Source organism: Schistocerca serialis, chromosome 2 (assembly GCF_023864345.2).
Source record: "Schistocerca serialis cubense isolate TAMUIC-IGC-003099 chromosome 2, iqSchSeri2.2, whole genome shotgun sequence".
In the NCBI taxonomy this organism is placed as follows: Eukaryota; Metazoa; Arthropoda; class Insecta; order Orthoptera; family Acrididae; genus Schistocerca; species Schistocerca serialis.
In genome coordinates this window covers 199,502,835-199,514,044 of record NC_064639.1, presented here as the reverse complement: position 1 = coordinate 199,514,044, position 11,210 = coordinate 199,502,835, and the positions used below count along the sequence as shown (strand labels likewise).

The 11,210-nt window shown below is 42.3% G+C and overlaps 1 pseudogene; it reads right to left on the bottom strand.

Annotated features, from left to right (window-relative positions):
* Positions 1 to 1,434: 1,434 nt before the first annotated feature.
* On the bottom strand, positions 1,435 to 1,552 carry LOC126459463 (5S ribosomal RNA; annotated as a pseudogene).
* Between the last annotated feature and the right edge of the window lie 9,658 nt (positions 1,553 to 11,210).

Below are 11,210 nucleotides of genomic sequence, written 5' to 3'. Positions count from 1 at the left end.
GAATCGAACCCGGGCCGTTAGGCATGACTTTACATCGCGTTGACCACTTAGCTACCAGAGGCGGACTTCTACATAGGGTGAGGCAGCTAAGAAGAGCATCCCAAACACATGTCGAGTTACGGTTTTCGCAAATTTATTTCGGAAAATATGGCAAATTACGTGACAGTAGCAACTGATTTTTATCACTTTCAGTCGCCGAATTACAACTCTGACTGTTTTGGAACTATATACTTTTTCCTCTGGCGTTTGGAAGAAGCTTCTACGAGAACTTCAACTACACAACATGTTTGGGGCTTGTCCAAATGCCGGCCGGAGTGGCCGTGCGGTTCTAGGCGCTACAGTCTGGAGCCGAGCGACCGCTACGGTCGCAGGTTCGAATCCTGCCTCGGGCATGGATGTGTGTGATGTCCTTAGGTTAGTTAGGTTTAATTAGTTCTAAGTTCTAGGCGACTGATGACCTCAGAAGTTAAGTCGCATAGTGCTCAGAGCCATTTGAACCATTTGAACTTGGCCAAATGGTATCAAGATGACAGCGCCTCGAACCACTGTCTGGGCTCAGGAGAAGAGGTTCCAAAAACGCCTGCCCTGTTATACCAAATGTAAGCAAGCATGTAGCTCAGGTGTGGTACTTGTGTCTACCTGTGCACTTGAAGCCCATCAGTCTGTGTTCTGCTGTTTTAGCAGTAAGATAGCTTGCTCGTAAAGGTATTGAGACATTCACAGTGTATACGGACAGTCCAAAAAGTGAATGTCGTTTGTGAACGTCGCTTACGTCGAACGTCGCGAAACTATTAGTGCAGCCGATTCGGTTGTTTGCTGAACAGTAGTAAGATCGTGCCAAACGCTCACAATCTGTCTTTGCCAACATTATAAAAAAGTTGTGGAAACTGGAAGTGTGCAGAACAAAGTATTCCAAGGAAAAAGAAGTGCAACTGTGAATGAAATGGAAACTTAACATTTTAGCAGAAATAACACGCAATGCAGATGTCTCTAAAAGACATCTCGGAAGAACCAATGGAATTAACCAAACGAGTGTTCTGCGAAACTGCATTCCATTGAATTTCATCCTCTTTCTATTGGCCTGCATCTACAGCTTCATGGCAATGATTACCAAAATTGCTTACAGTTCTCGGAATGTTATCTACTAAAAGTTAAAAAGCGGCGCAGCATATCTGTGCAAAATTTCCTTTAAGGAAGAAGCATCGATTACAGACCATAAACTAAACTCTGTCCGAACAGGCCTTCGAAGGCCCAACGGTACCAACCGGCCGCCGTGTATTCCTCAGCCCACAGGCGTCACTGGATGCGGGGATGGAGGGGCATGTGGTCAGCACACCGCTCTCCCGGCCGTATGTCAGTTTACGAGACCGGAGCCGCTACTTCTCAGTCAAGTAGCTCCTCAGTTTGCCTCACAAGGGCTGAGTGCACCCCGCTTGCCAACAGCGCTCGGCAGACCGGATGGTCACCCATCCAAGTGCTAGCCTAGCCCGACAGCGCTTAACTTCGGTGATCTGACGGGAACCTGTGTTACCACTGCGGCAAGGCCGTTGGCGATTACAAACCACGGGTAAGTCAATCTTCGCTATATGCACTGGTAGTCAGAACCCGCGCTGATTCAAAGAAATGGATAAAAACAACGCTCTTGGTCCATCAACGTGTGGGGGTGCATGTTTTTCACGATCCGTAACCTTGGTCCCTGTTTCATTGAAGTGAACCAAACTATACTTCAGTGTCTCGAGTTCTTAAGATATTCTGCTGCCGTATCTACTGGGAGGCATCCCACTGGGCATAAGGCAATCAGTGCGGTACCAGGTAATGAAAGGCCGTCTTATGTAAACGTTTAGAGAGCATTGCAACGGTCATTCAGAAACGCAAAATGGTCCGCACACTCACCAAACTTAACACTTCTGTACTTTTATCTGTGGCGAAAATTAAAGCAAGAGGTCTGTTAGGGAACACCGACGACTTCCGAAGGCATGGAATGGCTGCCGTTAACTCCAGGAGTAATTCAACATGGAGTATTGTTTCTCCAGAATCACTTTATTGCGTGCAGCAATGCTGAAGCTTAACATTTTGAGCCCTTGGTATGACAACCTTGCCGGCCGGGATGGCCGAGCGGTTCTAGGCGCTACAGTCTGGAACCGTGCGACCGCTACGGTCGCAGGTTCGAATCCTGTCTCGGGCATGGACGTGTGTGATGTCCTTAGGTTAGTTAGGTTTAAGTAGTTCTAAGTTCTAGGGGACTGATGACCTCAGAAGTTAAGTCCCATAGTGCTCAGACCCATTTGAACCATTTTTTTTATGACAACCTTGATGATACACACACGAGCCGCACCTGATTGTTGACATTTTGTATAATAGGGCACACGTTTGTGGAACTTCTCCTGACGGCGGGACAGTGATTTGCATCGCCCAGCCAAAAACGCTAGGGATAAAAGGTTGATGTCTGGATGTTGTCTTATACTGTAGGCGTCGCTTAAGAAAGGATTTTTTCGAAATTCCATCATTAAGGGGCTTCTCTGAAAAATGCCGCTGTTGGGGCAATTTTGAAGCTGGACCTACGTAATTGGTATTTCGTTTATCGGTCAGAAATAAAGAAACCCGTGTTTCAGCATGTTCGCAAAATTAACTCTGTGAGGGTGAAATAGTGAGTGCAAGCGTTTTTTTGAAAACATTTCTTTATCGAAGAACTGCTAAAGTATTTTTAAAGCTGCGTCTATGAACACTGGTGTTTAACTCCTCGATCACAAATAAAAATATACGTGTTTGTGTTTTTTAAAACTGAACCCATAAAGGGGTGAAATAGGAGGAAACATTTTTTTGAAACTATTTTATTATGAAAGCATTTTTAAAGCCACTATGAAAATTTAAGTTTGGCTGCTCAGTTGTAAATTAAAAATATGCGTATTTCATTGTTTTTTGGAAATTCATCCCCTTTGGGGTGAAACAGTTTTTATCGAAATATTTCATTGTGCAAACGTTTTTGAAACTAAATCTATGAAAGTTTGCATTTGGCTTCTCTGTTAGGAATAAAAAATGCACTTGTCAATTTTTCTTTAATTCAACCCCTAAGGGGGTGAAATGGGGAATGAAACGTTTTATGACAATATTTCATTGAGAGAGAATTTTTAAAGATACATCTTTGAAAATTGGTGTTTGGCTTCTCGGTTAGAGACGAGAAAAATACGTGTTTCATTGTTTTTGGAAATTCAACCCCTAAGGGGGTGAAATAGGGTCAGATTGATTCACTGACACATCACCGCCCAGCCCAAACCACTAAGGATAGAAACCTGAAATTTGGAGAGGATGTGGATCTTATACTGTAGACGTCGTAAGGTATTGTCCGAAATTCCACTCCTGAGCTGATGAAATAGTGGATGAAAGGCTTTTGAAAATTGAAATTATCTCACTATTAAAGACATTTTGAAGCTGCAACTACGAAAATTTGGTTTCTCAATAAAAAAAAAAAAAAAAAAGTTTCAGCATTTTTGAAACTTCAACTACTAAGGGAGTAAAATAGTGGGTGAAAGTTCTTTTTTCAAAATAAATAATTACTAAAGAATTGCTGAAGGATCTATGGCAAATGGTATTTGACTGCTCGGTTAGAAATTAAAAAAATTCGTGTTTCACTGTATGTGTAAATTCAGTCCCTAACGGAGTGCAACAGAGGATGAAAATTTTTAAGAAATTATTTCTTTACATTAAAACAATTTTGAAGCTAAAGTTATGAAAAATTGGTGTTTTACTTCTCGGATGGATATAAAGAAATATTTGTCAGCGGATGAAAATTGCTATGGAACGATCTCCACAAGAACGCAAAAGGCATGATCAACAAAAACTTTGGACTAAAGCTACCAGAAATACTTTTTTAGTCAGAAGTATATTTGGAAAAGACCATGGCTTTACTTAGCGCGAAAAGCTTAGAAGGTATTGCAATTTGCGAACGACAAAAAAATTTTATTAAATAAAACAAAAAATTCTTTGTAGGCCGTACAATTTACACGGGCGAAGCAGCGAGCGCTACGCTAGTTCGATACTATTCGATCAAGTCCCGTATATGTTACGTCGTTGAAGTTCTCCTAGAAGCTTCTTTAAAATGGCACAGAAAAAGTGTGTAGTTTCATTAGAAAAAACAAAGGCGGTGTTGTATTTCGCCGAGTGCAAAAGATACAGGTAACTTGCAGACTTCAGGAAATTCGCCATATTGTCCGCTACGTAGCGAAAGGCGCACCTCGGTGTATTTATTCAACCTGGATATATTTGTGATATCCTGCCTTAGCTGCGTCACAGTGTATATGTTGTGATATCTGCGGGTAGGTAATGAAAGAACAGGATGGCTCGTGGCTCTGCTTCATCTTCTGTCGTCCCCTACAGACGTACATAGTCCACACTACAGCACCTCCCCAAGGCCAGTACTTTCGGCTAGACAACACACTGCTGTGTTGCTGCAGAGTTCAGTGTGACGTCATGAAGAATTCAAGATCAAAATGGTGCTTCCCTACGTCCTACGTCACCTGACCTCTAGACTACAGAGCACGTTGGGGTTCGATCAATAAAGACGTGCGCACATTCTGAGCTCTCTTTGTGAGTTATCATCGGATAATATTAAGTTAGGAATGAATACTTTTCGTTAACGATTCTGGTGTCATCTGCCATAACAACTGCTTGCTGCCATCTTCAGCTAAAGCCTGCTCGACGGAAAAAGCGAGGTTGTAATTCATTGGTCGGTTCGTGCGGACGTGCTATCACTGAGTCTCTATGTTGGGATTTATTATTCCGGTAGCAAATAAATAAGGTTTGCTGCACTCAATCCGGTAACATAATACCCATAAATCATCATCGCTTGTAGCCTGCTGTTCCTTCGTTGGAGATTTGTGTACTGTGCGTGGTATTCATTCTGGACATGCAGAACGTATTGTCGGCACTGTAGAGTTCTATTTTACGGCTAACATTAAAAGTGGAACCAACCAAAAGACAAAACAAAATAAATGAATGCGGTTCTTTGTTCACATATAATAAAGTGTAAAAAGCGATTTTTAGTGAACTAAAGGACATTAATTATGCATGGAATATTCAGTTCACGTTAACCTCTATATAGCAGTATTTTTAATGTATAATCTGTTGTCTTCTTTCCTGTAAGAGTGTACAAGGATTACTCTTGCTCTATCTGTGATCGAAGCTAGTCGCATTGTATAGGAACTGCTGTGTCAAGATCTGTAATTTACAAAATACTCCGAATATTTGTGTTAAATGTTCTCCTTGTAATCATTTAAATAATATTAGCATCCTCCTTCATATCAGATATGAAAGCTTTTCTAGATTCTTAGCATAATAGCATAGAGTAAATATCTCTGGAAAAAATGGATATGTGAAAGGAGGGATAGTAACTTTTCATGGGTACAAAACATGTAGCTCTAATTATAGTTATCATATTAGTAAGAGACACTGTATATGTTTGAAAATTTCGAGACGCATTATAATAGGCTTGATTCTGTAGACCTATTTTTTACGATTTTATGACTATATAATAGATATTACGGATCTTACAAAAGCTTACAAACAAACGCTTCCTCTCGTAAATTTGCTAGTGGAACAGGAAAGGGAATGGTTAGTTGTTTCAGCAAATACTATTCTCCATGTATTTATCAGTGACCTGTCGATTATGTATATAGATTATTCAGTCTACTATTTATTTAATAAACTGGGAGCAAGTACGTAAAATGCGTTAAATTAATACTTCAAAGTGTCACCAGTAAGAAAAATTGTGCTTTAGGTCCCAAAAACTAGAAAATAAATACCCAGAAATAGCAGAAAAAAGGACGAATTAGCAGGGGTATAATAGCTAATGTGTGGCAAATTCGGTGTTTTTCGGACACTTGCAAAAGTACTAGCGTACTGTCAAGTCGTTTTGCAAGACTATCACTGCAAAAATGTACGTCAGGCTCTGTAATAATATAAAGTGCCGTATCATACCGAAAACTACCATAAATCGAGTGCATCTGAACTGTGACACCTATCGCAAACAAGCAGAATGTCATATCACTTGCCCTTAAAACTTAAGTTGCTGGTTTATTCCCGGTATCAAATGGATACTGTTAAAACGTCTGCGCAACATATATGAATAATCCACGACACGTACGAAAAGAATTCGTCTGTGCTAGGGATGTAGTGACATTCTAAACATACAGGGCGCTTATACGGACACACGCACGATGTCCCTAGAACACGTGACCAGGCCGGCAATGTATGTTGAAAACCCAAAATCTGTTCTGCGCATGTGAATGCTCACTCCAGAGATATTTACTCTATGCATAATACCAGTCGTTAATGCCAACATCGCTGGTGTCGTGCGTTCAAAGCGTAATAATGTGCCGCCATTATGCGGACAATTCAATCTTCCATAAAGTATAAAACTAAGCTCTCACTTTCTGTGAAAGAAAAGTGATAACTGATTTGCATTATCTAACGCAATTTAAGGTGATTTTTCAGCTTAGAAATGCCCATACTCGCAACAGCCTTTGGCCTGAACTTAACTGACGAAAGAAAAGTCCTCATCGACATACTCGTTGTCCAGAATTAATGATAGAAAGTAATTAAATCCAAAGTAAGAATAATTTTCCTATTCCCACTTACAGCGCTCTCTCGACTTAGTACTGATATTTGAAGGTAAACTAAAAGTCCACTGCCGGCCGAAGCGGTCGAGCGGTTCTAGCCGCTACAGTCTGGTGCCGGGCGACCGCTACGGTCGCAGGTTCGAATCCTGCCTCGGGCATGGATGTGTGTGATGTCCTTAGGTTAGTTAGGTTTAAGTAGTTCTAAGTTCTAGGGGACTGATGACCTCGGAAGTTAAGTCCCATAGTGCTCAGAGCCATTTTAACCATAAAAAGTCCATTCACGGTGTAAACTCTAAATGTTAAACGTGGAGGGAAACGCTATACGCCAAACGAACAACTCACTGCTCTATAGTTATTATTTGATAGTACAAGTATTTAAGATACCAAAACATACGTTGGCACTGTGCTAGATTGTTTCTCTTTGTGCTAAACCCTATTTAACGAGCGAGAGCTACTGTACACACACACACACACACACACACACACACACACACACACACAGAGGGAGAGAGAGAGACGTTGGGGTGGGGGAGGGGATGGTGGAGGCATCGGTTGCTACCTGAATGACAAGAGGTAAGAAGTAAAGGCGACAATTGGTTGGGGAAGGGGGGGGTGGAGGGGAATTTGGTGGTGGAAGGCAGGAAAGAGGCGGAGAGAGAGAAATGAGAAACAGGCTCGTTGTGTGAGTGTGTGAGTGTGTGTGTGTGTGTGTGTGTGTGAGAGAGAGAGAGAGAGAGAGAGAGAGAGAGAGAGAGAGTGACGGAGGGATGCAAGCAAGGAATACAGAGAAAATTACCCTTGTACTTACAGTCATTCCTAACTGTTCAGAGAAGGGATAGCGAGGAGATGCATATTAACGAAACATGTTAATCTCAGATCGAAGGAACACAGCATCGTCTGCTGTATAATGAATATTACTCTGCCCCGTACCGTTCTCCGCTTCGACCATTTTGTTTTCCGATGACAAAGAGAAATGGCGCTTGGATTCGCTTCCCGATATCACAGTGGAAGCAATAGCAACGCATGGTAATCCCTCTTTATGAAGAAGTATAAAAAGGCAATTTGTCAGCGGAATATTTGTGACAGTGATATACAAGGCATTGAAAGTGGTGTTCGTAGCGTATCTCGGACAGGACGCATCGATAACAAAGAATGCCGTTCCTATTTCCGGGCGAATATAAAGAAAAAACTTCGTTGTAGAAGAACGAGTTTTAGGGCTCAATAATCTTAACAGTTAGCTCTTCGCAATTCTAAGCATTGATTAGAACACAGTCAAAGAGCGGCTAAGAATAAGGAGGAAAAGAGTGACAATAATGTATGTAACTTTATTTTCGTCTTAAAGTTCAGTTTTATGACCGTAGTTCATTCTTATTTTTAGTAAAAAATTCACATGTCACAAGATATTTGATATGGACAAGCTGCTATCGTAGTTTTAAAATTACAATAATTGGGAAATACACTGAAGAACCAAAGAAACTGGCCGGCCGAAGTGGCCGTGCGGTTAAAGGCGCTGCAGTCTGGAACCGCAAGACCGCTACGGTCGCAGGTTCGAATCCGGCCTCGGGCATGGATGTTTGTGATGTCCTTAGGTTAGTTAGGTTTAACTAGTTCTAAGTTGTAGGGGACTAATGACCTCAGCAGTTGAGTCCCATAGTGCTCAGAGCCATTTTTGAACCAAAGAAACTGGTACACTTGCCCAATATTGCGTAGGGCCCGGGCGAGCACGAAGAAGTGCTGTAACATGACGTGGCATGGACTCGACTAATGTCTGAAGTAGTGCTGAAGGGAACTGACACCATGAATACTGCAGGGCTTTCCATAAATCCCGAAGAGAACGAGGGGGTGGCGATCTCTTCTGAACGTGCTGTTCAAGGCATTCCAGATATGCTCAATAATATTCATGTCTAAACACAGAAGAGTGTTCCTGGAGCCACTCTGTAAAAGTCTGGACGTGTGGGGTGTCGCATTGTCCTGCTGGAATTGCCCGGGTCCGTCGGAAAGCAAAATTTACAAGAATGGATGGAGGTGATGAGACAGGATGCTTACGTACGTGTCACCTGTCAGAGACATGTCTAAACGTATCAGGGGTCCCATATCACTCCAACTGCACACGCTCCACACCATTACAGAGCCCCCACCAGCTTGAACAGTCCCTGCTGACATGCAGGTTCCATGGATTCATGAGGCTGTCTCTTCACCCGTACAAATCCATCCGCACGATACAATCTGAAACGAGACTCGTCCGACAACATGTTTCCAGTGATCAACAGTCCATTGTCGGTGTTGACGGGCCCAAGCGAAGCGTAAAGCTTTGTGTCGTGCAGTCGTCAAGGTTACACGAGAGGGCCTTCGGCTCCGAAAACCCATACCGATGATATTTCGTTTAGTGGTTCGTTTAATGGTTCGCCCGCTGACACTTCTTGATGACGCAGCTTTGAAGTCTGTAGCAGTTTGCTGAAAGGTTGCACATCTGTCACGTTGAATGTTTCTCTTCAGTCGTCGTTGACGTTGTTCTTGCAAGATCTTTTTTTCTCACCCGTAGCGATGCCGGAGATTTAATGCTATACCGGATTCCTGATATTCACGGTACACTCGTCATCACTACCTCAGAGACACCGCATCCCAACGTTCGTGCGCCGACCATAACACCACGTTCACACTCACTTAAATCTGCATAACCTGGCACTGTGGCAGCGGTAACTCATCTAACAACTGCACCAGACATTTGTCGTCTTACGTTGACGTTGCCGACCGCAGCGCCGTATTCTACCTCATTACATGGATCTGTATTTGTAGTCTGAGCCTGAATTAGTTCTATAATAGCTAAGCAACATTATAATTAGGTTAAGCAAATGTAATAAAAAATTGACTCGCGCTGTAAGTGTTCTGTACGATTCATCGATCCCAGGAATGGAGAATTTTTACCATATTTGCCTGTTATCGACATCGATACTGGCAAGGTATCGCTGCCGAGAATTCCAAAAACTTTCGTGCATGTTTTAAATCTGAAGCAGGACAATAAATGACAAAAAAATTTTGTTCCGCCGATATAATCACAAATTAAACATTTCAGGGATTTTTTCCTTTAGCTGTGCCGTGAAACCTTGCTTCTTGGCAAATTTCATGATATCAGGTCAATGGGAAGCACCATATCGGTTTTGACGAGTGAGTCTGACATTGTCACAATATGTGACATAGATGCCCGTATCTTTTGATTTCATTGACTTAGAGGCTTTACTTTTTGCGTCGCCAAGGGATTGTAGACGTTACTATGTGGGGTAAATTTCAAGTTCATACGTCTATCCGTCCCTGAGAAAGAAGTTTTCAACAGTTGTACATACAGACAGACAACAAAGTGATCCTATGCGGATTTCGTACCCGAGTCTGAGGTTCGGAACCCTAAAAAAGGTATAAAAGAGCTCGAAAAATGATTCTAGCAGTGGTGAAAAACGCGCTAATGCGAATAGGCAGGGGAAGCTTATAAGGGTAGTAAAATGAACGTAATACGTCATGTAAGGGTGACATCCCATTAAACTTACTGAAATACGTTTTAAACTCTATAAAAATTTTACGCCCATATTTTCTCAACCTGTTAAGTTGCCAGTGCAATCAGGCGTCTGTAGAATAAAAAGTTAACAGGGTGTTATGACCATTTTTACGATGCAAAAGGAAAGTAGTATTCCTGTCTATGTCGGGAAGTGTAATAAAACGGCTTGTCAAAAGTTGTCTGTTTAGGATATACGTGTAAAAAACGTAATTCAGCTCTCACGATGTTGCTTTACAAGGCTTTTGGTATTGAAGTCATTCGAAACGGGCATGCCATATGGAGTTAGAAGGGATCTGCAGTAACGAGGTACTAAAGTGGGGATTTCTGCAGCTCGACGCTTGCAGCTATATAGGAATGCGTGCCCCACGACTGCAGGCGAGTCGTTTTTCCTGTACCTCCTGGCTGTTTAACTGAGCGCGCGCCGTACCACATAGGCGGCGCTTAGGGCGGAGCAGATGTGTTTAATTAACGCCAAACAACCGCCGGTGCATAAATCTGCCGCTACGTGCGACGCTGCGCGCTAATGAAACAGATCTTAATCTGGTCGAAACCGAATTACGCGCTTTAATCGAGGCGCTACTGCTCTCTGGGTCGCGTTATGAGCGACAGGGTCGCCTAACCATAAACCGCCTCGTACTCAAGTCTGCCACCAGAGATAGTCTCTTCTTTTGCATATAAAACAGACACTTAACACACTTTTAAAAAACGATACGGCTTCCCCGAAGCAGCCTGTTCTTTGAATAAACTGTCTTCTTCGTCTCTACTGACCAATTTCGATTACACGCTCACTAGTAAATATACTGTGTATTATTACAAGGTCATATACACGGTGAACCACACTTTCCGCACACACACACACACACACACACACACACACACCACAAAGCAGTTTTCCTTAGCTACTAACAATACGAAAATATCTGTAATAAAATTTCATCCCATGCCTATTTTGAACTGCAAAAGGATGTCAAAGAGCGGTAATTTGGCAACATTGTAATCACAATTTTTAGAAGTATCTTTGTAATGTACTGACGGTAGCAGAGCTAGGA